Source organism: Sciurus vulgaris (assembly GCF_902686455.1).
Source record: "Sciurus vulgaris genome assembly, chromosome: 11".
Lineage (NCBI taxonomy): Eukaryota > Metazoa > Chordata > Mammalia > Rodentia > Sciuridae > Sciurus > Sciurus vulgaris.
In genome coordinates, this window is record NC_136472.1 from 51,139,195 (window position 1) to 51,166,823 (window position 27,629).

General features: G+C 37.4%; 1 protein-coding gene across 2 annotated transcripts in view; it reads right to left on the reverse strand.

The window, feature by feature from the left end:
- NELL1 (neural EGFL like 1) overlaps positions 1–27,629 on the reverse strand; it is an 892,614-nt gene that overhangs the window by 499,974 nt on the left and 365,011 nt on the right. The gene's annotated exons all lie outside the window — the stretch shown is intronic.

Sequence of the window (27,629 nt, forward strand, 5' to 3'; positions counted from 1 at the left end):
CAACCAAAAGCATGAAATCCCTGAGAATCTCAGAGGAGATGTAATGCAGTGTACAGGTAATGACTGGCATTTGATGAGATAGATGCTTGCTGCAATAGGAAAGAGGAGCAGGAGTTGACGCCGGGTCTCTGAGGGTAAGACGATGAGATCGTTCTCTTCTGCAGATCTCTTTCTCTCCGTGACACATGACATAAGGGCATACACTAAAGGTGAGAGTCACATAAGAGAGCAGAGTCTGAGGAGTAAGAGAAAACAGACCTGCTCACTTGTGAAACCCTAGATGACTGCTGAGTACTGTTAATTTCTATGTGAAATTTTGAAATCATTCATGTCAAATGCAATCACACTCTACCTGGCTGTGTGGCCCTCTCTGGTACAGTTTAATTACTTGTGAACAAATGTGGGCAAGGTGGATAAATGTGTTCGTCCTAGGCTGAGATAAGTACCACGTGGAAGAAAAGAGCAAAGGGATAGGGAAATTTTTTAATAAAATTATTATAATGATAGGCCCTGGAATTTATCCTGTACCAAGAAGAAAAGGAGAAAATTAAAAACCATTTGCAGAAAAGGTAGGAACAATGGATTAAAGGTTTCAGTAAAGTAAAATAATACTTTTTGCTCTAGGAGTAGTCAGGCAAGGAAAATTAAGGGACAATTTTCTAAGAATGATATGTTTGATTTAAGGTTTCAGAAATGTCACCTACAATGACGACAAAGTTTGAGCTATTACCATGGAAGACATCAGCATGAAAATACAGTTTAAAACACGTTCAAGACAGTTTGGATGGCTATGATCAAGTGGAGATAGGAATTCATGACTCTATAAACATGGTGCAAAATTTCATTCAAATAGACAATGAAATAATCAAGAACAATGTTGGGATTTGGCACGAATAGAAGAAAGACAGTGAACAGAAGTTAGAGGGATTGAGGGGGAGTGCTACCAGGTGGCAGCAATAAGAGCAGCAAGAGGTATAGATCTCAACTATGGTGTGGATCTCAATGATGAGAGAGAACTTTGCAAGTGGAAGAAGAAATAATGGTGTGAAGATGGCAGTGAAACTCAAGGATACCTGACCTCAAGGACTGAGGTTTATGGTATGTGTGACATAAACATCTTCGCCTTAACACAACTTCAGAGAAAGGAGGTCACAGAGGAGAACAGTCAGCTTGCTCTCAAGACAAGAATATTTAAGTTACCAAATGTTAAGAGGCAGCACTTAAGAGCATGAAATTCACATTATAAAATTTCGGCTTTGATTGAGTTACTGAAAGTCACTGAGATTTGATTTCTCATTTTCCAAAATGGTAACAATGCTATCTACCTTTCTAGGGAAAAAAATCAACAAAGAAAAAAGACAAATGGAAAAATGATAAATAGGCAATCCATGTGCACCTGTGTGTGTGTGTGTGTGTGTGTGTGTGTGTATGTGTGTGTGTGTGTGTGTAATAGTAGATTGGCAAAGATAAAAGAGTCCAACAGAACTCTTGGTGAGAGTGAGAGGAAAGTTGTACTATCATCTGTTATTGTTAAAAGCATAAATTGCTACAAATCCTTTGAAAGTCAAGTTGGTAACTACCAAGCTTTGAAATACACACACCTTTGATATAATAATTCACTTATAAGATTTTTTTCTACAGATAAATATGTTAATGTACCATGTGTACAAAGAGATAGGTACAAGGGTATTCAATGAAGTACTCTTTAAAGATGCAAACCTGGGAAACAACAGGTTCAGCAATATTGGTCTAGCTAAATAAATCATGTCACAGCCACACAAAAGAAAACAATTTAGGTATTTAAAAGAATAAGGGGATTCTATAAATTGGTCACCTGGCACTATATACAATGGAAAAAGAAGCACTCAGCAACATAGATAACATGCTTCCAGTTTTACAAATAAAAAGTTGTGTATATATGCATGTGTGTGTGTATTTCTAAATAAGCATATCACATCACTAAAAGAACACCTAAGAAATAGGAAAACTAGTTCTAAGGAAGGTCATTGGAGGTAATATAGGCAAGATTTCACTCAATAACCCCTTAGAAAAGTTGAATTTTTATGATGTGCTATATTGCTTTTTATAAATAAAACCATCATATTTTATTGGAAGAAAAATAAATATGAAATACCAACTTTTTCAATATAGAAATCAACAAAAAACTAATTGAGGTAATACAGGTAAAGCATTTAGCACAGTGTGTAGAACATTTCAAGGTTTCAATAAAAATATTTGCTATTGTGATTATAAAATATTTGTAACTGGTATTACTATTATAATTATTACTGTGTTATCTTCTACTAAAAAATAACAAGCCTGTATGTCCAAAATTCAGTTCATCATTTGCTCTACCAATCATCTTATTCCCTCCTCATCCAGGAGTCACTTTTCAAAGGTGCCAGCTTGTAATCTCTGGCTTTTGGTGGAAGTCACAGATGTCAGACTGACAACTGCCCCTGGCTTTCAACATCTTCTCCCCTGCTCTGTTCAGTCCTACAGACCACACTTCCCAGAACAACCACGGTATTTAAAGGTAGAAATTTACTTCAAAATTCACATAACATACATGTGACCTATAGTGCCATGTTTATTCCTGCATATTCTAATAATTCTAAATAACAACAATAATTCTAAATAGTTTTTAGCTATGCTTTATTTTTTCTTTGAACAAATGGTCGTTAAGGAGATAATTTTAACGTACATTTCTGAATAGTTGAGGTTTTTCAGTTTGTTGAAATATTTGTCATTCTTTCAGAGTTTTACAGTGCCAAAAGTCAAAAAGTATATCTGAACACTTTAAAATTTAGAGACTTTACTGATGTTTTCTATTATCATTGTTGATGATTTTCCACGAGCACTTGAGAAGTAAGAATATTCTCTATAATGTCCAGTTCTGAGATAAATGTATTAATTCATCCTGATGAACTGTTCAATTCTTGTGCTCTTATTTATCTCCTATTTTGTTTCAAACTGAGGATGGTGTATTAAAATCTGGCACTGCCAGCAAAACCAAAGACCAAATGTTTTCTCTGATCTGCAGATGCTAACTCACAATAAGGGTGGGTGGGGGGTACTATAGAAGTATAGAGTTACTTTAGTTTAGGTAGAGGGAGTGAAGGGAGGGGAGAGGATGTGGGGTTAGGAAGGACAGTAGAATGAACCACACAATATTATCCTATGTACATAAAATACGACTACATAACTGGTGGGATTCTACATTATGTGCAACCAGAAAAATGAGAAATTACACTCCATTTTGTACGATGTATTATAGAGCATTCTACTGTCGTGTATAAATAATTAAAACCAATTAAAAAATTATTAAAATGAAAAAAATTGGCACTGCAATTACATTTCTGTCCATTCTTCTTACTTGTCTAAGAGGTTTTTAATTTTTGTCTTTTTATGTTTGATGAGTCAACATGGATTCATATCTATAATGTCTTTATTATAGATTTTACCTTTCATCAATATTAAGTGACTGTTCTCATTTTTTAATGATATTTACCTTGAATTCTACTTTAATAGGCATTAATATAACTTCCTTTGCATTCTTTCTGCTCAGATTGGCTCACTATATCTTGGCTCACTCCCATGATTTTTGTTTTATGTTGTTGTTGTTACAGTTCTTACAACCTGCATATTGTTAATATTTTAAAGAGAAGTACAGAGTTGGGGCCTTATAAAAGAGAAGCTAAACCATTTAAGGTTAATTTATATCAGATAGTTGATCTTTTATTATCTTATATTCACCGTTCTATATCTGAGTCTTCCTTGACATATTTTTTCATCTATTTGCTTTTATTAAGAAGACTATGATTAGTTTACTCAAATCTAATGTGGTGATTTGGAAGACTAATATTCTATTTTTAATTATACTAGTATTTATCTTTAAGATTTTCAAAGCCAGTATCCTCCTTGTTACCATCCTTACACAAACACAAATGCCTACACACACACACACACACACACACACACACACACACACACACACACCCCCTGTAATCCCATGGACTCTGGATGCTGGGATAGAATAAATGTAAATTCTAGACCAGCTTCAGCAATTTAGAGACCCTGTCTCAAAATAGAAAGTAAAAAGGGCTGGGATGTAGCTCAATGGTACAGCATCTCTGGGTTTAAACCCTAAGTCCCATTCCCAGTGTTATTTGACTAGATAGATGTTTCTTAGACCACCTAATATTTTCATGTTTTGCAGAGCATAAGTCTGGGACTCGCATAGCTTTTTTTTCTGTGAGACTATCATTTTTATTTGTATTTCCTCTAATGTGGAATTTTGAAATTGTTTATCTTTGGGGAAAAAACCCCATAAAGTTGTTTTGAGGTGTAAAACTCTTATTGTTACCTGCAGTCTTTGTCCTATAGATGAATATATGTTTCAACTTCATAAATTTGTGTTATATAATTTATTAATTTATCTTTCATTTTTGTCATTTAAGAAGTACTGTTATGTTTGCATCCTACCTACGATCTCCTGGCTCATCTTTTCTTCTTCTTTTGTTCTCTTATTTTGCTTTCTAAGGCTATGTCTCAATTTTGAAATAACTACCATTAATTCTCTTTTCTACTATATTCTTTACTTACGTTACAGTGTGGGTACTTTCATTCTGCTCTTGAATTTCCAATGTTCTTGCACTAGGTGTTTTTTTTCCTCAGCCAATATGTCTATCATCTCAGATTGTACTTCAGCTTATTGGCTTTTTATAGCATCCTGATGTCTCCTTGTGATGGTATATCTTTATTTCCTATCTTAATGAGATAGAATCTAAAATTGGCTTTTATTTCCTGTGAAGCATCACTTACAAGGATATGCATTTCCTCCACGTCTTTAGAATAGCATTGTCATGTTATTCAGGTGAATGTTCAAATAAGTCTGTAACTCTTTTTATTTTTATTTTTTAATGAACCTAGAGCAAGTCGGAAGTAGTAATGTCCAGGTTTCTGGGTATGAAATGACCCTTTCCATTACCAAATTTATTCTCTGGGTGTTATTATTTACTGTTTTCATATTCAAAGTTGGAATGTGGATTGACATGGATAAACCTTGACCCAACTTCTGCTAACAGTGAAGTACAGCTCCACTGACCAGACCACAGACAACGTTCTCTCTTCCTTTCCCTGCTGCTTCTGTGATTCTAAAAAGGAATTTGTTCTTTTTAAACCAGATCTGTTTTGTCCTTCTTGAACCAGATCTGTTCTATGAGACAAACAAACCCCAGCTCTGGGCATCAGTAGCACTTCCAGTTCTTTTTCTGCATAATCCTCTACCTACCCCACTGCATATGAATTAACCTCAGATCCCAGCAAGATCACTACCTTCCTAATGGTTAGTCTCTATTGAGGAAAGTGAGAGGCCAACTAGGGACAGGTACCAGGAAAACCCAACTTCTCCCTTCTGTACGTGGTTTCTGTGTCAGGCAGGCTTAGCTCCATTTCAGTTGCAGACTAGACAGCCTGTATAGTGACTCATGGTGGGGAAGGGCTGAAAGTTGCTTCTACTCCTTTTCCTATTAGCTCTGCTGTTCACATACAGGCTAAGAAACCATTTCCACAGCTGCATTTTTCAATTCAGTGCATAAGCATCAGAGTCAATAAAATTTTCCCCAGACTCTGGAAAACTATTCAGTCATCCTTAGTTTACAGTTTAAGTGTTCAGTTGTTTGTGTTTTCATAAAAATTCATCCAGAATCACTAAGAACGCAAGAGAGTTGCAATCAGAGATTCTATCAGATTCCACCTCTTATTCCTAATGTTGTAGGCCCAGGCTTATCTTCTCACCATTTTTAATGATCATTCCCCTTCTAAACTCTGTATTCCATGACCCAATATGGAGAAATGGAAGGATAAGGAGAACACTGTTATAAACTTACCTTCTCTTGAGTTCAAGATTAAAATGTGTGGAAAACACCATGGAGCTAAGATACAGTCAAAGAGTGGTGAGTATGGACCACTGCGGTTATTTTGAGCATTAAGGGTATTTAGGAAAAGAGTACCTCTCCTTAGCTTAATCCCTTTTAGGGAAGGTACAGGGAGACAGTTTTAGTCAGCTTTTTCACTGCTGTAACCAAAAGACCTGACAAGAACACTTGGAGGAGGAAAAGTTTACTTTGGGACTCACAGTTTCAGAGGTCTCAGCCATAGATGGCCGGCTCCATTTCTCAGGGCTCAAGGTGAGGCAGAACACCATAGTGGAAGGGTGTGGTGGAGGAAAGAAGGTCAGGACATAGCCACCAAGGAGCTGAGAGAGAGCTCTGCTCAAGAAGGACAAAATATATACCCCAAAGGCACACACCCAGCAACCCATCTCCTCCAGTCACACCCTACCTGCCTACGGTTACCACTCAGTTAGTCCCTATTGGGGGATTAATGAACTAATTAGGTTAAGGGCCTCATAACCCAATCACTTCACCTTTAAACCTTCTTGCATTGTCTCTCATATGAGCTTCTGGGGGAACACCTCATATCTAAACCCCAACAGAGGTACATGGAAGAATTTGTGCAATAGACAAATAAGAAATCACAAGGGACATTGTTTTTAGTTGCATATTTAAAAGGTACTAACGTAATAATTCAGAGTTTCTTGGGTGTATAATACCTGTTGTTTCCCATGCTGAATGAAGTCATGCTGAATGCAGTCATGCTGAATTTGGTAAATGAGTTGAAGGTCTAAATATTTCTGACATCACCCTTTGTCTAATCTTTGTATGAAAAGGAACTCTATATGGGAAAGAGGTAGGTAAAGCTACAGGTATCACTGTCCACCCAGTCCATCAAAGTAAACTGACACCATCCTAGACTCCTGAAAACTTCTCTACCTCACTCAAGGTTGATCATTAAATCCTGTCAATTCAACTTCAGAGAATTCTCTGTGCTCCTCCCTACATCCACACAGGCTTCACTGGCTGACACTGCACAAATTCATTCCTCTTTATTTCCCATCAGGAGAACATAATGGCCTCCTGCGGGTTTTCTTCCAGGTGTTCTCAAGGTTGGTTGCACATCAGAATCATCTAGAAAGCTTTAAAAACTATTCATATATGGGTGAGCTTTGTGGTATGTAAATTATCTCTCAATAAATCTACAGAAAACATACTCATGCATTAACTCTACCTCAGACCAATTAAATCAGTATCTCTGGAGGTCTGACCCTTGTCCTGGGCTTTTATGAATCATCGGAAGTGATGCTAGTGAGCAGTCTGGGTTAAGAATCACTACTGTAGTCTACACAGCTTCCAAACCTGGATGATCAGCATTGTCTGGGGAGCTTTTTGAAATTCAGAAACCTATATACAATCTCCAAACTCTCCCCTACCCCAGCCTCCAGTTTCTGATTTCTTTAGATCTGTTACTGATTTGAAAAAGAAATAAAATTTTGAAATGCTACAGGGTGATCATGGTGATTTTCAGTTGGTAAGGCTGCATTACAGCAGACTGTCTACACAAGAACAATGCTGTTCCTACAACAATGCTCTCAAATGCTAACGTGCCTACAAGTGACCTGGGAGTCTCTGTAGTATGCACAGTCTGACTCAATAAATCTGGACGGGTCCTCCTATTCTTCATTTCTTAGAAGATCCCAGATGCTGCTGCTGCTACCAATCCCAGAATCACACTTTGAACAGCAAGGTACTTGATCTCCTAGAAATGTGGTTCAACACAAAAATTCATCTTCAACTGATGAGGCTTGAAGATTCTGGCTTTTCCAGACATCCTCTTGTATATGATTTCAAAAAAACTTTTTAAATCCCTAATTACTTTGTATTCAATAGCTATTAGAAGGATGTAGTTTGACATTTCTCTCCAGTTTGTTTTTGTTCAAAGTTTCTTTAAAATTGCTCTTTCATACATGTCTCAAAAGATGATGGAAAATATTTACTTATTTTGATAGAATGAGTGGGTTGGGCCTAGCTCCAAAACTGATTTTTAGAAATACATTACTAAAAGGTGAAGTAATGAAAACAATGAAACTATTTTTACTATTTTCATTTTACTTCTTTAAAATTTCATGGCCCAGGATTGCTTTGGCTAGTATGAGTCTTTTGTTCTTCCAGATGAATTTCGTGATTGCTTTTTCTGTTTCTATGAGAAATGTCATAGGGATTTTAATGGGAATTGCATTAAATCTGTATAGCACCTTTGGGAGTACAGCCATGCCTCAGTTTATAACCAAAGGACTTAAAATCAGCGTACTACAGTGATGCAGCCACATCAGTGTTTATAGAAGCTCAATTCACAAGAGCTATATTGTGGAACCAACCTAGATGCCCTTCAATTGACAAATGGATAAAGAAACTGTGGTATATATACACAATGGAATATTACTCAGCCACAAAGAAGAATAAAATTATGGCATTTGCTGGTAAATGGATGAAGTTGGAAAATATCATGCTAAGTGAAATAGGCCAAGCCCAAAATACCAAAGGCCAAATGTGTACTCTGATAAGTGGATGGCAATATATAACAAGGGGGGGTGACAGGGGGAAGAGAAGAATGAAGGCACTTTGGATGGTGTAGAGGAAAATGGGGTGGAAGGGGTGGGGGACAAAAAGATAGTAGAATGAAATAGACAGTATTACCCTATGTATATGTATGATTACAAAAATGGTGTGAATCTACATTGTGTATAACCATAGAAATGAAAAGTTTTACCCCATTTGTGTAAAATGAATAAAAATGCAGTCTGTAAAAATAAAAAAGATTTTAATTAAAAAAAAATCTCATGGTAAATTCTACTTCCACTAGGATGATGTTTCTGCCTGTGCTTCTCATAATAACCTATATTTCTATGAACTTATATAGTCTTTGTATCCAACCAGTTTGTCCTTCACACAGCTGGGCTTTGGGCATGAAGGTCTTGCCTATTCACTAAGACACAGATCCAAAGGACTAGCAACTCCTTTGGCTCAACATGGAACCACCCCAAAAGCACTCAACTTGAAAATCAACTCATTCATTAAATCATAATTGCTGACATCCATATATATCCAAGCATAGATTCCCCAAACTGTCAGACTGAAATGGATCAACAATCGGTCCATCTCTGTATTTTCCCACCTTCCATTCAGGAAACATGCAAGTCTTTCTGGCCATTACATCTCTGATTCTTTCTTTAAAATCTCCAGGCATGGAGACTCTAGATGATTAGAGACCATCTATTTAAAGGTGACTGGTGATGACTATCAAAGATTATTTACCAAATTCTATTGCTGATTAAGGTTTGTTATCTGCTTCCAAGGCAACCAGGCAAGACAGACTCAAGACAATTTCCAGGTGTTGGGAGGCTTGGCTCGGAGGCATCTTCTATCTAATTAGCAAGCAGTGAGAAGCCTACAATGTCAGTAAGTCATGAGAAGAAGGCAGAGAGATTGCCCAGGCAGAGAGGGTACAAGGAGCCTGGATGGTATAAATGATGGGGAAATGGGGGAGGAAAGAGCAAGCCAGACTGGAGGGTCAGGGACACGCTGTGGGTGTTGTGTGCTGGAGCAGGAAGGAGAACACATGCTAATGACACGTGGGTTACAGCTGTACTGCTGACTGAAATGTACACATATGGCTAATGGCACACATTCTGAATAATCAACAGCAAAAGAAATGTTTTGCTTCTGAGACAACAAAATTAGGGCATGTTATTCTTCACTGATGTTGCCTGAGGCAGCCACGTCTCATTATAGCTTTGAAGCATACGTTTTTCACTCTTTTTTCAGTTTCTCCTTGCTGATTTCTTTGGCTGAACAGTAGTTCTGTCTCTGTATAAATCTCTGCCAAGTTTTATATGCTGGGTTTTGTTACAACTTAACCACCTATCTTTAGTCTGTCATTTTTTATTTCTCCCATCCGGAGAAAGAATTGTTACTGTGCTATATTCCTCATAGAAAATGCCAAGAACTTTCAGGCCGAAGAATGCTCTTACACAATGAACTATTGATGTTTAAAATGAAAATGGAATTCAAGGCAGAGTTCTGCAGCTGGGGAGAAAAAAAAACAACTTACCTGGGAATCATAAATAAAATCCAGTTATCACCCTATACAGGACAATAATAGTGAGAGAACTATGTTGTGTGTAGTTTTGATATGTTAACTTGGCTTGCTATTTCCTTCCAATAACAGTGGAGTAATTTAGAAGCACTCAGCATTTCTATTCCAAGCCACTGCACTTGTATTTAATAATTCCTACATTCATTGACTTGATTATTGTGAGCCATTTGGCTATTAGCAGCACCAGCTCTCCAGAAATTCACCTGCCATATTAGAAACTAACAGCTTCCACCACAAAGCTAAACAAGCTAATAGACCAAAACGTCATAAAGATACCTTAGCTGTTAATTTAAATCCATCATCTTCTGCATATATTGGTTAAAGGGAAATCCTATTCTCCTGACAATGAGAAGACTGGCTTCCAACTTTTTTTGTTGCTCATGAACTTTTGCTATCAAATTGGCAGCACAATGGAGACCCGATCACTATTGTAAGAAAAACTGAGTCATCAGCAACAGAAGAATCCCTAGGCAAACATTAGACACCAAGTCCAAGAGAAATCTTAAGAATATTCATTCTAAGAGTCTCATTCTTTAAGAGAAGGAAATGAAGATGCTTTCTGGAGTGATCATCTTGTTAAGTTACCAACTGAGCAAAAGGATTCAAAGATCTTTCCAACTTCTCCCCTTTAGAGTCAAGTTTTGATTCCAGATGTCTGGCCCATGAGCCACCTGCTGCTTCCCTGAGTAATTCTCAAGAGCCTGGAATCACAAAGCCAGAGAGAGAGAGACTATAATTTAGGGCTTTTCCAAGGTTTGGACTTTTGGATGAGCTGGTCAGAGACCTGTCCAAAGCTGTGCTGATGGAATGAAAAGGGCTTTGGATACTAGAATACTGACTTGCCAAATGAAATTTTAAAGTTACCTGGTCTTCCTCTTAGCTATAAAATGATCTTTGTAATTTTCTATTTGGGCAAGTGCAGTACACTCATGCAAATAAGTTTTATTATTGTTATTATATCATCCTTACCATTGACTGAGATAGCAATACATACTAGACATGTTGCTAAATATTTAAGCTACATCGTCTGTTGCTTTTCTTAAGGATTTCTTCTTGAGTATCTGCTGTGGGTATTGCAGTTACAGTCATGTTCAAACCAGATATGATCCCTTCCCCAAAGGGGACATACGATTCTGATTTATTGACTTAATTTTAGTACCTCTAGAGAGGCACTATTATTTATATGTTGAAAGGAATAAAACAGGGGCTTAAAATTTGCTCAAGACTACATACTTTATAGGGCAGAATTCAAATCCAAGTTACCTGACTCCAAAACCATACATACTCAACCTCTTAGCTATGCTGATGTTCTGAGATTCTCAGGCAAACTGAACTGCAGAGTGGGAGAGTTGAAATCAAGGTGAGCTCTTAGAATATGTGGTTATCTTTAGAATCAGAGGAATGTTTGTCAGTTTTTTAGCAAGCAGAATAAGTAATGTTCCTAATTGTCAGAATAAGGGAGTTAAATAAACAACATAAAAATAATCCTGTCAAAGGGGACAGTTAACCTGGCCAATTGCTCTTATTTGGAGATATTTCAGGCTCAGATCTTGAATAATGTTTCTTGGGAATTTTCAGATGCTAATATTAATGTTATAGGGCTCTACATAGATCACCATGAACTAATGAAGTGTTATACTCAAATATTATACTGAATTGTGTATGGTCAGCCCACAGCAGGCTCCATACAAGGTAAGAAAAAACAGGTCAAAATTAATTAAAAAAAAAGAAAAAAAAAACATGAAAACAAGCCTTTCAAATGAGCACTTCCCATACATTAATGTACTTTTTTGAAAAATAGGGAAAGATAGATTTTGTTTAATTTCTGTAGCAGATCCCTCTTGGAGCCCCTGGTACAGCCATAACACACACACTATTGTTGAATCAGCAATTCTAACTTCAATTCTAACTTTCAATTCTAACTTCAGTTTCTGAGAAGCCAAACTTATAGCACCACTTGGAGAGAATAAAGAACTCTAGTTTTTTGGTGTGCTTTGTTTTTTTTATTCTTTTTGCTTGTTTGTTATTGTTTTGTTTGCAGTGCTTGGGATGAAACCCAGGACCTCACACATGCCAGGCAAGTGCTCTACTTCTGACAACATCCCCAGCCCAGAACTCTAGCTTAAAGTACATCTGGGATCCTCAAACATCAAATCTAACAATTTCAAAAGCTTCCTTTGTTTACAAAGGCATTGCAATTTCTGGAATTTCCACCTCTACTAAATCAGAAAGTCCCAAATGGGAATGAATGTATATGGATATTAGTATATAGCCAGCTTCTTCTTACTTAATTTAGTACAAGGCTCCACATTCAAATCATAATCCATATACACTGTAATCAGGATTCTTTAAAAGATCCCAGAGTGACCCAGCAAGAAGGCTACTTGTTGTGACATGAACAAACCTGTCATTTGAGGTAGGGAAATTATTTTGTTCCTTCAACATAAGTTTACTGAGTACAAAGTTCCTGACAGCATTGTCATTATCTAGGAGCATCTCTATATCTAAAAAAAAAGGGAAGAAATTAAGAAAGTGAAGGCTTGCAGAGCACCTGCTGTGTGTTACGCATTGTGTCCACATACTTCACTTTTTTTAAAGTTTACTTTAAAAAAGCTCAGCCAGATGAAATGACTTTCCCAAACAGCCACACAGACAGGAAGTAGTGACTGAGATGAAAGTATGGCCTTCTGTCTCCAACTTCCTTATTTTCCCAATATACCCTTCTTGCCCGTAATCAGTGATTTTCAGTCCAGAGTATCAATCACCCAAAAAAGATATTAAAAGTTTCCAAATAATGCATCAAATCAAAAATTAGTTTAATTTTAAAAAGTAATACCGAATGCCCACACACTTTGTATAGAAAGAATGAATTCAATAAAATAACATCAATTGCTTCACAGTAAGTTGAGCCTTGGAGGACTAGATGTATAGATTTTATTCTCCAGGCTGCTTCTCCTCCTGCCCCTCTCCCCCAGGTAATATCTTTAAGCTAGCATCAGGCAGCAATAACACTCCCAAGACTACACTGGTTGAGATCTTTAAGTAGTGTTGACAGTTTCTAGAAGCCCTTACCACAAATTCAAGGTACAGTGTGTAACAATTTTCAATGCTACAAACCACTCAGAAGACTTGAAGAACAAATCTGTTTCCAAATTCTAAGCCCTTCTGTTCTTGCCAAGTAGAGAGAGACATTCATTGCTTTCAGATCTTTAGAGCCAAATGGAGTGCTTCCACAAGAAAAAGTTCTGCATGAAGCGGCATCTGGCTGTGTTCTGTAGGATTTCATTCTCTCAGGACTCTAAAGGAATGTGAGTGTCTCTCTGCATACACGTGCTCAGAAGTAATCCATTCTCTCTACCACCGCTTTACTTCAGGGACTCATTGGACCCAAAAGCCTCATTCATTTAATAAACATTAAGCACTTTAGGAGGCCCTGGGGAGATGCCTTGAAGGAAGCTTAAGGTTTTCAAAGGGCAGTCCTGCTCAATCGATGGAGCCCTGAGTATTTATTCAATTCACTTCAAGCCACGCTACTCAGCTATTGGAGGCACTTGGACTCCTGAAACTATTGGTCAATAGCACAGAGTGTTCATTATCAGCTGACTGGCCTTTTCTTTTCTCCTTCTTTTAACTCTTCACAGCTGAGATACTGGTTGGACCCTAGCATTTCCACCCACTGCTGTACCCACTTTATTTTCTTATAAACAGGTATTTGCATTTCTGTGAGTTTGCATTTTGATGTGCATATTGTGCATTTTATTAGAAAAAGAGAAATGAGAGGAGAATGAGAGTCAACCTATGAGGAGAGTTACTATTCAGTTCTGCATTTATTCCTGGTCAGTCAGTGGAGTCTAGTTCTTATAGAATTATCAATTGCTTTCCTGACAAAGTGGAAAAGAGTAGATGGTCCCACTTTAAATCTCCCTACTTACTAACTTAATGGCCTTGTGCAAATTAGTTAAGCCCCTTATTTTTTAAATATGTGTACATATTAGATATTGAGGAGCCTTTATTTTATTCATTTATTTATATGCAGTGCTGAGAATCAAATATAGTGTCTCGCACGTGCTAGGCAATCACTCTGCCACTGAGCCACAGCCCTGAGTTAAGCTCCTTATTTCTACGTCTAAGATGGGAAGAATATTTGTTGTGAGGTTAAATCAAGCAATATATGTAAAAGTTATAAAACAGAACACACCACATGGTAAGTACTCTGGAAATGTTAGCCACCGTCTGCTTCATTCCTTTGTTCTATAAGTAGGGCACTTTCTGTACAGGGGCTTGCATTCATCCTGGTAAAGCATCTAGGAAACACCCCAAATCCACCAACATCAGAATGAATACATCTCTCTCTACTTAAAACAAGGAAAGTGACAAAGCTTTTGGAGAAAACAGTCATAGAATATAATTCTAGACCAAGAAACATATCTGTTAAGCAACATAGATTGTAGAGGTTTAGAAGGTCTTTTTTGTGGTACATACCAAGTCGATGCTCCTGCAAGAATTTAGTGTTTGCCTCCAGGTTATTTCAGACTCTTTTACTGATGCTTTTTTTTTTTTCCCCCCTAAATGGAGAGAGAAACTCCTATACGCAACATTCCCTCCTCAATTTTTCCCTTTGTCAAAAGCATTCCTGGAGATAGTCCTCTGAACATTATAAACTGTCTTCATCCCAATACATGGAAGTTCTCCGAAGAACAGGCCTTACTCCATTAGAGACATGGTGTTTCATTCCAGTCTGGGCCAGGGAGCTGGAACACTACTTTAAAATGCAAGACTTTCAGAAAATATCATGTCTGCAAACTTTAGAAGGCTTTGACTCTCCTAAGAAGTCAGAATCCAGAACTCTAACTTACGTGGTCCTACTTTAAATCTGAGTCCTCTTAGGGAATCAATGGCCTTGGGCAGAAATTTCTCCTGATCACTTGTTTTCCTTATACTTGTTAGGGACTCTAATATTTAAAGCTACAACTTCACCAAAAATTCTCCTTTCAGATTTGAAAACAAACCAACAGAGATGAAACAATAAAAAATATTTGGGGGCTATCCCTGGGCAGACATGAAAAAATAATCTGAATAAATTTTTCACTAAGCTAATTCTTTCTGTGGAGGGAGTGAAAGACAGGAAATGGCATTTTATTTAGGGATCATTAAGTGATACAGGGTCTCATATTCATCTCCTTCAAGCTTTAATAAAAGGTAAGATCCAAGAGGACAGGGGCTCTGTTTACTTATACACCCACTCCTTAAAACACTGCCTGGAACACAGAAGTTCTCAATTCATATTTAATGAATAATAGCAACTTTTATTTTAACAATTAGTAAAATGATAAGCACAAGGAGACATAAGTCAACTTGCTCAAAGCACCCAGAGGAGAGATAACCTGCAAATTAAAAAAAGAACTTGGAATGGAACCACCTTTTGACCCAGCTATCTCCCGCCTTGGTATATACCCAAAGGACTTAAAATCAGAATACTATAGTGACATAGCCACATCAATATCTATAGCAGCTCAATTTACAAATGCTAAACTATGGAACCAACCTAGGTACCCTTCAACAGATGAATCAATAAAGAAAATGTGGTATATATACACAATAGAATATTACTCAGCCTTAAAGAAGAATGAAATGATGGCATTTGCTGGTAAATGGATGGAGCTGGAGAATAAATATTATGCTAAACGAAAAAAGCCAACCCCAAAAAACCAAAGGCCAAATGTCTTCTCTGATATGCAGGTGCTAATTCACAATAAGGGAGAAGGGACTAGGGAAGAAGAGAGTTACTTTGGATTAGGCAGAGGAGGGGAGGAGGTATGGGAGTAGGAATGATAGTAGAATGAATTGGATATTATTACCCTATGTGCATATATGACTACATAACCAGTATGATTCTACATCATGTACAAACAGAAGAGTGAGAAGTCATACTCTACTTATATATGATGTGTCTAAATGCATTCTACTATCACGTATAACTAATTAGAACAAATAAAAATTTAAATTAAAAAAAAGGACTCCCATAGCCCAAGAAATAAAAGCAAGAATCAACAACTGGGATATATTCAAACTAAAAAGCTTTCTCTCGGCAAAGGAAACTATCAGTAATGTGAACAGAGAGCCTACAGAGTGGGAGAATATCTTTGCCACTCATACTTCAGATAGATCGCTAATTTCCAGAATCTATAAAGAACTCAAAAAACTCTACACCAAGAATACAAATAATCCAATCAACAAATGGGCTAAGGAAATGAACAGACACTTCACAGAAGAAGATGTACAAGCAATCAACAGATATATGAAAAAATGTTCAACATCTCTAGTAATAAGAGAAATGCAAATCAAAACTACCCTAAGATTCCATCTCACCCAATTAGAATGGCGATTATCAAGAAAACAAGCAACAATAGGTGTTGGCGAGGATGTGGGGAAAAAGGTACACTCACACATTGCTGGTGGGGTTGCAAATTAGTGCAGCCACTCTGGAAAGCAGTGTGGAGATTCCTCAGAAAGCTTGCAATGGAACCACCATTTGACCCAGCTATCCCACTCCTTGGCCTATACCCAAAAGACTTAAAAATAGCATACTACAGAGATACAGTCACATCAATGTTCATAGCTGCTCAATTCACCATAGCCAGATTGTGGAACCAACCTAGATGCCCTTCAGTTGATGAATGGATAAAGAAACTGTGGCATATATATACAATGAAATATTACTCAGCCATGAAGAATGATAAAATTATGGCATTTGCAGGCAAATGGATGAAATTGGAGGATATCATGCTAAGTGAGATAAGCCAATCTCAAAAAACTAAAGGACGAATGATCTCGCTGATAAGCGGATAAGGACATATAATGGGGGGTAGGAGGGATTAGCGTTAGGGTTAGGGTTAGGTTTAGGGTTAGGGATAAGGAGGGTGGCAAGAATGGAGGAAGGAAGGACTGTATAGAGGGAAAAGAGTGGTGGGAGGGGTGGGGGGAAAGGGAAAAAATAACAGAATGAATCAAACAACATTGCCCTATGTAAATTTATGATTTTTAATAAAATAAATAAATAAATATAAATAAATAAATAAAAAAGTCTAAATCCATAGCTCTAAATTTTCCCCTCTATTTCATTCTATATATTTTTTCAGGATATATTTAAAACAACACAAAAACAAAAGCAGAAAACCTCCTGCTACCAGCTCCACTAATACACTAGGAGAAGAAAGTAAAATACTTTCAGGACAATGGGACAATGAATGCAATTCCAACACTGGCTCTTAAGATTTTCTATCAGAGCAATGAAAGCATACACCAAGAGACGTGGGAGACAGTGGCTTTGTGAACAGATTGGCAGCTTGAAGTAAGGTAAAGGTAAAAAAGGTGTTATCATTTGTCACTCAGATATCCAGCTTGAAAAGCCTTTTGTTTCATTACCAGCAAGGACTCCAGAGCAAATGAGCACAAGAGAACAATCAAATCTGATGAACTATATTCATTTAAAAGCAAAACCAGGAATCCCACTAAGGAAAAGGTGACAAATGAGAAAGATTGTAATATTCAAAATTACAAATGAATTAGGGACATGTAGGGCAGACATGGATGAATTCCCCTACAAAGGAACAAGTGTTTATAAATGGCCTTCACAAGAGCATTTTGAACAATAAGGGAAAAATGCTTGATCTTTAAGGATTGCTAGTTTGATTTTTTTAAACTGATATTTCCTTTTTCTTCTGTGGCATATAGACTATCAGAACATTTAATCACAAAAGCACTTATGCAGTTGAATGGTGAAGAGACATTTCTTCACAGATTCATTGCAAAACCTTTTGCCCTATTTTATAATAACTGAAAGTGAATTCAGAGTTAAAACGAGTAGTGTCCCCTTAGAATTATTTTCTCCACAGTTAACATCTAGCCCTATATAATATAGCCAGGACTAGATTTCTTTTTGAATTCAATACATGTAGTAATCAAATGCCAGGGTACCAGGAAAATAAAAAGGGAATCCATTATCAAGGGTGGTAAAAACAAAATCAATATTTCGTATCTGTTTTTTAAGCCTCTTAATAATTCTCTAAACATCCTTACAGAGTCAAGGTAGAAACTGCTTCCATAGTGACATGAACGGACCAATCATATCGCAAATTGAGTCAAGGAGAGAATCTTCAAATCATTCGAGCAAATTCAAGATCAGTGTGGCCAAGAGACACAAGGTGACTTCTGAAAACCAAGTGTCAAAATTACCAACAAAGGCTGTGACACTGCATATACTTGAAATTTCCTAAAATCTTGCCCTCATGAACCCAGTGGAAACAAGATGTTTTCAAAGGTCTCTCAGATAAGTTTCCTAACTGTTTTCCTGGTATCCACAGTTGTTTAATTCATTAGGCCTACGAGCCTATAAACTCTATAGGACTCTATAAAAGTCTTTAAGATCTATTTTGAAAAATGTGCTCAAAACTACAAAATAAACCTGCACAATCAATATTAATATGGGTTGATTTGTCTACAAAATGCACTATGGTATCAGTTTTATAAACTGTTAAATTCTATGCCAAAATTACAAAAAAGAAAATAAAAATCAATATTATATGTGTTGCCTACAAAATATATCATTATATCATTAAATGATGCATTATTAAATTCACAAATTCTCAGAACTACCTTTGTATCTCAAAACAATTAGTAGGTTAGATTTTCTCATCTAACTTGAGAACACATGATTGCTGAGAGATCAAGGTCAATCATGAATAAAATGTGTAAACCAGGCTGAATAATTTCAAAAGCAAAATTATTAAACTTATCAAATTTTAGACCAAAAATTGCTCTTTAATAGAGGATGTGGGTATGTTTTAGTATGGTTACTAGGAAGTAAGCAGGCCCCGTATAGCAAGAATGCTTAACACCTATAAGGAGTTTCAAGCTACCTGCCCTTCTCCAGTATCCACATTTCTCCCATCCATCCTTCCTTCACAGACCTGCCAGGGACCTTTGTAATACGTGAATGTAACCAGGCTGCTCCTTTGCTTACACTCTTGCCAGGTTCCATTCTGCAGGATAAAGTCAGAATTCCTGACCACATCCCAGAAGGCATCCAGTGTCCAGTCATCCTTGACTACTCAATCCCTTAGTCAAATTTCTGAAGAGTTTCAATAGCTCTACCTTCAAAATATGTCCAGAATGGGACTCTGTCTTACCACCTCCTCTCCTGGCACCCTCTTCTAAGCTATTGTCATCTTGTACCTGACTCATGACTACTGCCTCAAAGTAGGTCTCCCTTCTATTCCTACTCCATATGGTTGGTTCATAGCAGCCTGAGTGGATCTCTCAAAAAGGAAGTCACTTCCTCTGCTCAAAATTCTTCAAATGTAAGAGTTCACTCAAATTCCACACAAGGGTCTACAAAACCCTGTACAATCTGGCTCCTTGTCCCTCTACTCCTCTCCTGCCTCTTCACGTGCATTCACTGCTCTGTACACAATAGCCTTCTGGATGTTTCCTAACCATGACAGGAAGATTTCTGCTTTTAGGCCTTTGCACTGTCTATTTCCTTGGCCTGGAGCTTTCTTCCCCAGGATTTCTGCAGGACTAACTCTCTCACCTCCTCCAAGCCTTTGCTTCAACCTCACTCTTACACCCACCACTGCCACTCATACTACATCAACACTGGCAATCCCTGTTCTGCCTTCACTTTCTCCCACAGCTTCATCTTCTATCCTCTGTAATTGATTTTGCTATTTTTGTTGTTCTTGGTTCTTTATTGTATGTCTGGTCTGCTGGAATAGAATTTCTAAGAAGAGAGGGTTATTTGATATTCACTAATGTTCACTAAAGTTTAATAGTCAAATGCAGAGAACAACGGCTGGCAGTTCAAAAAACAATACTTGAATGGGGAATCAGTCTCTTGGCTCTTCACACACAGGGCTTTTCAGTCTCTTAAATACCAAAGACTTTGTTTGGTCTTTGTTTTAGACTCCTCATGCAGAACTTCTAAAACCCTTGGAATCTCCCAACTAATAGAAGTGTCTTGGTTATTCATGAGCCCCCTGGATCACACAACTCATTGTGGACCTCCAGATAACTTCAGGATGAGAACTGATCACCAAAGCACCAAACACATAGAGGGTTGAAACTTTGAGCCTGTTGGACCTCTTGGGCATGGAGGAAGCTGCCGATTGAGTTCAGTCAAATAAGCAATAGTTCAATCAATTGTGCCTCATAATAAACCCCAGTATAAACTCTCGACACTAAGGCTTAGTGGAACTTCCTGGCTGGTGAGCACCTCCACATACCAGGAGGGTGCCATGCCATGCAAGCTCTGTGTGTGGTACCGCCACAAACCTCACTCTGCTTGACTCTTTATGTAACTGCTCTGATTTGAGTACTTTGCAATAAAACTGTCACCCACAACTGTAGAACTTTTCTGAGTTCTACAGTTATAGTGGACTATTATGGCATTTGCTGGTAAATGGATGGAACTGGAGAATATCATGCTAAGTGAAATAAGTCAATCCCCAAAAAACAAAGGCCTAATGTTTTCTCTGATATATGGATGCTAATTCATAATAGGCAGCTGGGGGTAAAGGGAAGAATAGAGTACTTTGGAGTAGACAAAGGGAAATAAAAGGAAGGGAGGGGGAATGGAAATAGGAAAGATAGTAAGTAGCATGAATCAGGTATTACTATCCTATGTGCATATATGATTATATAACAATGTAATTCTACATCACATACAACCAGAAGAATGAGAAGTTATACTCCATATATTTATAAATATGTCAAAATACATTCTACCATCATGTATAACTAGAAAAAATTTTTAAAAATTTTTAAATAAAGTAATTCTTTAAAAAATCGGAGGAAGACCATAGAACTTGCAGATGTGTAGCCACTTGGTTTGAAGTGAGGACAGTCTTGCTGTGAATTGGTGAACTGTGCCCTTGATTGAACTTGTAAGATCAGTGCCAGCTACAAGGGGTTAGAGACAGAACTGACTAGCAGTAGGCCAGTTTATATTAGAAGATAGTCCCTCAAACATGGGAGAGAAGCAGACAAAAGTTCATTTGATAACCAAAATGTAGCTGATTAATAGATTTATTAATAACTAGTCTAAGGACCATAGCTTAGATCTAAAGTGAATGGAACCCCCTAACTCATACTTTCAGATCAGATATCCAAAGAAATGTAATGTGATCCCCACCTAAGCCATCTATGTAATTTTAATTTTTAACTAGCCATCTAAAAACAGCAAAAAGGGTAAAATTAATGTTCATTATGTTTTATTTAACTTACTGTCTAAAATATCATATCGAATGTAATCAAGATAAAAAATTAATGAGATATTTTAATTTACTTATATTACATTAATTTATCAGAATCTGTTGTATATTTTTTTTACTTATATCTCAATTGGACTAGTCACATTTCGAGTATTCTCAATAGCCATAAGTAGCTACTGAGCAGTACAGCCCTAGACATCAGAAGTTTTTCTGCAAAAGAATAAATCAACTAGTAATAAGTAAATAATCTGGAGAGTGGACTGTCCTGGGGCAAGTGATGCATAATTTACTTTCTTTATTCTTTGTTTTTTTTGTTTTTGTTTTTGTTTTTGTTTTTTTGGTACTGGGGATTAAACTCAGGGGCTTACCCATTGAGCCACATCCCCAATCCATATATATATTTTGTTTGTTTGTTTGTTTTGTTTTTTGAGACAGGGTCTCAATAAGTTGCTTAGGGACTCACTAAGTTGTAGAGGCTGGCTTTGAACTTTCGATCCTCATGCATCATTCTCTCTAGCTGCTGGAATTACAGGTGTGTGCTGACCTGATTTACTTTCTTCAAGGAGAGAAAGTATAAAACCTGATGCTCAGGTTTGGAGGAAGGGGGTATTAGCTAGTTCAAAAGGGCACAATCCATCCTACAGAGCAGATTCACCTCATCTTAGAGAAACATGGCTCAGAGTATGTCTCCAACCTGCATAGTGAAGGGGCCAGTGGGAAAGAGGCAGAAGTTCCATGATCTCCAGTTCTAGAGGTGTAGAGTAAGGGAACTCTGCCTAACATCCACAGCAAAATCAGGAGTGTATGAGAGAACAGTCTCCTTTTCACTCTAAGTTCTTTCCAAGCACCAATGAAAGCTAACATTTCCTGAGCAAGGCACCACGTGAGAGTCCAGACCTTGTCTGTCTGGTTCGCTGTTGTATACCCCAGGGTTTAAATCCATGGCTTGTGCATACAATAGGAAGAACTAACAAACCTACTAGCAGTTTTCAGGCTGGTTTTTAGGCTTTGTGTTATCAAAGTCCCTTTAGGTCTATAAAATAAAGGGTGGGGGTGGGGTCCAGAAACACAATTTCAGTGGAGATAATAGAGCTGGACCTAGACAATTCAAGAATTTTCTTCCTTTGTATTTTACTCTTCCCTACACGCTGGTTCATTATTTGGTACATAATGGGATGCTGAAATCAATAACATAACATTTCACCAGATGTCAGCCAGTACAACAAGAACTAGGTTGAAATGTTATAGAAAAACACATACACAAGCAAAGAACACCCCCTATTATAACCAAATATTCACAGGAGGCCAAATGACATAGCTGATTAATAATAATAATAATCATAATAGTAAAAATTTTAAGTTCTTATAATTCCTAAGGTTTTATCATGTATTATACAATTTAATCCTCACAATAATCCTATGAATAATATCATTTCCATTACAAAGAAAAGGAAGGTGAGACCCCCAGGTTGAGTGACTTGCTTAAGTGTGCCCAAAGTTAATAAGTAGCAGAGTCGCGATTCAGATTGTGAGTCCAGAGCCACATCTGTGCTAAGTGAGGCTGGAGCTAAGGAAATGAGTGGTGGCAACATGACCTTCACAGCAGAGGCAGAAGCAGAGAGTGACACTAAGGTCTTATTTACCTAATTAATTTGCCTAATCCCATGTGGTTCGTTAGCATAAAGCATTCTTCATTATGGGCAATGTGCTAGGTCCATGCAAATGGGTTCTTAAAGATGTCACAAGATAAGCTGATTTTAAAAATTTAAGAACACAGATCCAACCTCTGACCCAGCAACAGCCCGCTCCACTTAACTCCCGTGGCAGCAGTGATGGAAGCACTGGTGACTGGCAGACCTACTTACTCATCCCCATGTTCTGTCGCTCCCAGGGTCCCACAGGGTTGAGAACAGATGACGGCTGTTCTGTAGAGTAAGGGAATCCAGCCACATCTTGTTAATCACTCTCAGACCCTGATACACATCACAAAGTAAAAGACTCTTACTTTCTCTGAGTGGGCAAAATATCTTTTTTGCCTTTGGCTTCCTTTGGCTTGGTAAAATAAAATAGTACACCAGGTTTCATTAGGACTAAAACTCAGGAGAACAGGTAAGATTCTTCCTGGAGAGTGAAGGTGAAGGAAGAATCTGAGAAAGGTTCTCTTAGATTCAGCATGTAGAAAAATTATACTAAGATTGTGTGGGAAATCTCAAAATACTCTGTAGCAAATGTAGCAAACATTAACTATGAGTATTAACTATGGGTTAGGCATTGTAGATAAAACTTTGAATGAGTCTTGGTCTGTGCCTTCAGGGAGCTTAAAAAATTCACAGTACATGTGGATATCGAGAGTTAAGAAAAATTAACTGCCATACAAGTTGGAAAGTAAATAGAGGTATGGGTAGTTAGTGTAAGCTCATGGCCCACAAATGATAGAGGCAGGAGACGGGAAGCAAACCTTGAATCAGCAAGCTTTCCTTTATTCTGCAGCAAGTCCATTGATCAGGCATAGGAGGGCCCATTTTCTGGGTATGGACCTGGCTCGCCAAGTTATAGAGGGAGTCTGGGTTTTTATAGTTTCATTGGAGACTGCAGACATGTAGTTTGGACAGTCAGAGGCTAGTTGTACAGGTTGGAACTTTAACTTAGGAAGTTAGTTGTAAAAAGGTTGAAACATTATTATCCAAGGAAATAGGAGTCTAGATCCCGAGGGATGAGTACTTTCTCTGGGATCCATTGTTTCCTGGAGTTCGAGTATTTGTTGTGCCTCTATTTAGGGTTAATTTGCAAAGTGGGAAGGTCAAAGTTTAGGTTCCAGCATTTCAGTATTTGCTTCCTTCCTTCAAGATGCACTGGGGCTGGGAAGGGGTAAATGTTTGCTTTTGGTGGAGATGCTTGGGATGAACCCAGGAAGGGTGAGAGTTTGTTTTTTCCCTCTGGGCCCATTGTTACTGGGAAAGGATGTACTGGGAGAGGTTTAATGTTTGGCTAATTTCCCCTCCCTCCTCCTGAGCCACACTGCCCCTGTTTGTCTTGGAGAGCTGTCTTGTAGGAATATTATTTTCCATAACTCTTCAGGTAGCACATTACCAGAACACAGGTAGGGAAAACTTCCTTCCGCCACTGAGAAGAGCGCCATTTGCACTGACCCCTGAAAGATGCAAGATTTTGCAATTCACCCTGTGCCCAGCATAGCATTAAATGCCAAGAATGCAAAGGCCAACAGTACTCAACCAGAGGATACCAGGTAGCATGGCCATTTACCACCAAAGGGGTCTCTGGGTTCATTTTCAATGAAATTTAATTTTCCCCTTTCAGAGAAACCACAAATCTCATTCTGGAACTTGACGCAAAATCAAAGAGATAACACCATTAGGAAAGGGTGAGAGGAAAGGAATTGGGTCCTATAAGTCTGTTGGAAGTCTCATAGCTGGTCACTCTGATGCTTTCATGCAAGAACAAACACACTCACCAAAGCTATATGTCACGTTGTCTGTTCTAGAGCTCTAAAGCCCTGTTTATACAAATAATTCGGGGCTATCTCTCAGTTAAGTACATCTACCCCAGCCAATAGAAGATGCATTTGGCACTGTGCAGAATGAGAAAGCAAACTTCATATTAGATCCGGGCGATCGCCTTGCTTCACTGGTACAGGATAAACACAAATGCCATCCTCCTTCGGGTTTTGGCAACAAGAGACATTCGCATCACTACGGAAATAGGGTAACAATCTAAGACGTCTCCCACCACGCTGCTAAGACAAATGTCAGCCTGCAGCACAGTGAAACAAGAAATTACACGAGCGTGATCACCAATACGAGCAAAACAAAATAATGCTTTCATTTAAACAAGTTAATCCAAACATTTTCTTCATTTAAATCTTAGGAAATGTCATTTCATTAAATCATGTTTTCATTTTTGAGGATGACTATCAGACCCAAACTATTTTTATTATAATGGAAGATAGGAACATAAAAACACAACATTCTGATTATGTGCCTCAAAATGTATTTGGGTTCATTTTTCAAAAGTTCATAATGAACTTATGAATCTCTACACATAAACCAGGAACCAACTTTGTACGAATTTGCCTCACTTGACACACTTCACAGTAGATTCTGTACCCACGATTGTCCCCTCTGCCTATGAGTTCAGTCATTACATATTATAGGAGCTATGCCCACTGGTCAGGGATAATATCTCCTTAGAGAACTTGGCCTAGGACATAACATTGCTCACACTGTGGGTCCTCAATAGCCTAGATTTTAAGCTCAAACTCAACTTCCTTTTGCTGAAAGATGGCAAACAATTGGCAGCAGGTTCTAAAAACAGACTCTGTATATATGAGTAAGTATAAAGAAAAATAAACTAATTAGAATAAAATTAAAAATGTAAAAAAATCTAAAAAAAGAAAGAAAAATAATATCAATTTCTTTAAAACATTTAGATGTCTTTGGAAGTAATTCAAGTACTCATTTTTTTTCCTGGTATGACATTAATTAGAAAAATAAAGCAAAACAGGCAGGTAGAATTTAAAAATCCTTCTTAATGGATTGACAGTTTTAACATATATATATGTTAACATATATATATAAAACAATATATTTCTAAATAGTGGTACAATTTTTCAAAAGATGGATTTCATGGAACACCCATTCTCTCTTACTTTTTATACACAGAATAATATACCAATTGTTTGTTTCTCTTTCATTGCATATTTTCTAAAATATTATCTTAAAGACTACCTTTTTTATTATATGACTGTGTACTAAAGAATTTAACCAGTTTCTTGCTGCTAAATATTATTTCAAGTAATGTAAACAACAAGTAGATAAACATCCACACATTGACATATTTATGTACAACTGTAATCATATCCTAAAGATAAATTCCTAGTAGTGAGATTTGCTGGCTCAGCAGACATGCAAAATCCTAAGACATTTGATGATCCCTGAAAAATTGCTCTGCTGAAAGAGTAGTTTCCATCCACTTCCAAAAAGAAAAATTTGAGGAAGTCCATTTCCTGGCTAGTGCAGTCCTTATCTTAAGCTTTTTATTTAATAGAATGGAAAACAGCATCTAATTGTCTTAATTTGCATATATTTGATTACCAGAGAAATTTAAGTTTTCATTAAGCCTTTTATATTTCTTCTTTTATAAAATGTCTTCTTGTTTATTTTCCCTCATTAAAAACATTATGTTTGTATTTTTTCTTATTGATGTTATGAAGTTCATATAAATAATGCACTCAAACATATATGTTGAGTTTGCGACATTGTGATTCTGTACTTTTAAAACACTTGGAAAATCATGAACCCCTAATCCTTTTTCCCAGAAATACCTTCAATATTTCAGATCTTTGCAATCCAGGTGTTTTCACAATGGAAACCACTGTAGGCTATAGTTGGAAGGAAATGTTTTGACTCACATTTCTGCTGTCCACTCATGGTGTGAACTCAGGAATCTAGTCGCAGCTCAGAGCTGCAGTTTCCTTAACCGTGCTAGAGAATGCCTAGTGCACTTTCTGGTTCTAACATTCAGAGATTCTATGAATTGGCAAATAACTGAAGTTTTCATTAGGTGAGCATTTATGTTTTAGAGGAACATTTATTTTCAACTTTAATAAAAAATGAAATGAAATTTGATGGAAAGAGGAGCTTGCTAAAGCAATTGATTTAGTGAAAGAATATGCTTTGTGCTCAGCATGAAAACAGAGTCTGTCTCAAATGAATGCCCAAGGAAAAGACAGGTCTCCCAGAAGACTGTATTATAATCACAGGCTGTTGAAGTTCCTGAAGTTTACATAGTCCACCCCCTGTTTTTTAGATAATGACACTAAGGTCAGAAAAGGAAGGTGACTAATAAGTCACAGGAGAAATCAGATGAACAGTTAAGCAGGGACCCAAACCTCCTCACTTCTGAGGGACATTTTTTTTTTTTGCTGCGGTAAATGGCCTACATCCCAAGTATAAAAAGTTTGACTTCTAGAAATGAATACAGAAGCAGTGTTCACAAATACCATGTCCTACTGACATGGCCAGCAGGATGTCATCTTATTCATTTCAAGGGACTCTCACAGGGGCAGGATGCAGGAGCGACAAAGCTCAGCACCCAGCAGGGGGGCTATGGACTGCACTGCGGGGTTCCAAAGTCGGGCTCTAGTCCCTATTGTTCCTATGACCTGGGCACATTACTGGATCTCTCTCACTTCAACTTCTCTATCCTTAAAATGGAGATAATAAAATATCTCCCTCATTAGTATGTTGTGAAGATGAAATGCTAGATTACTTAATGCTTGGCCCA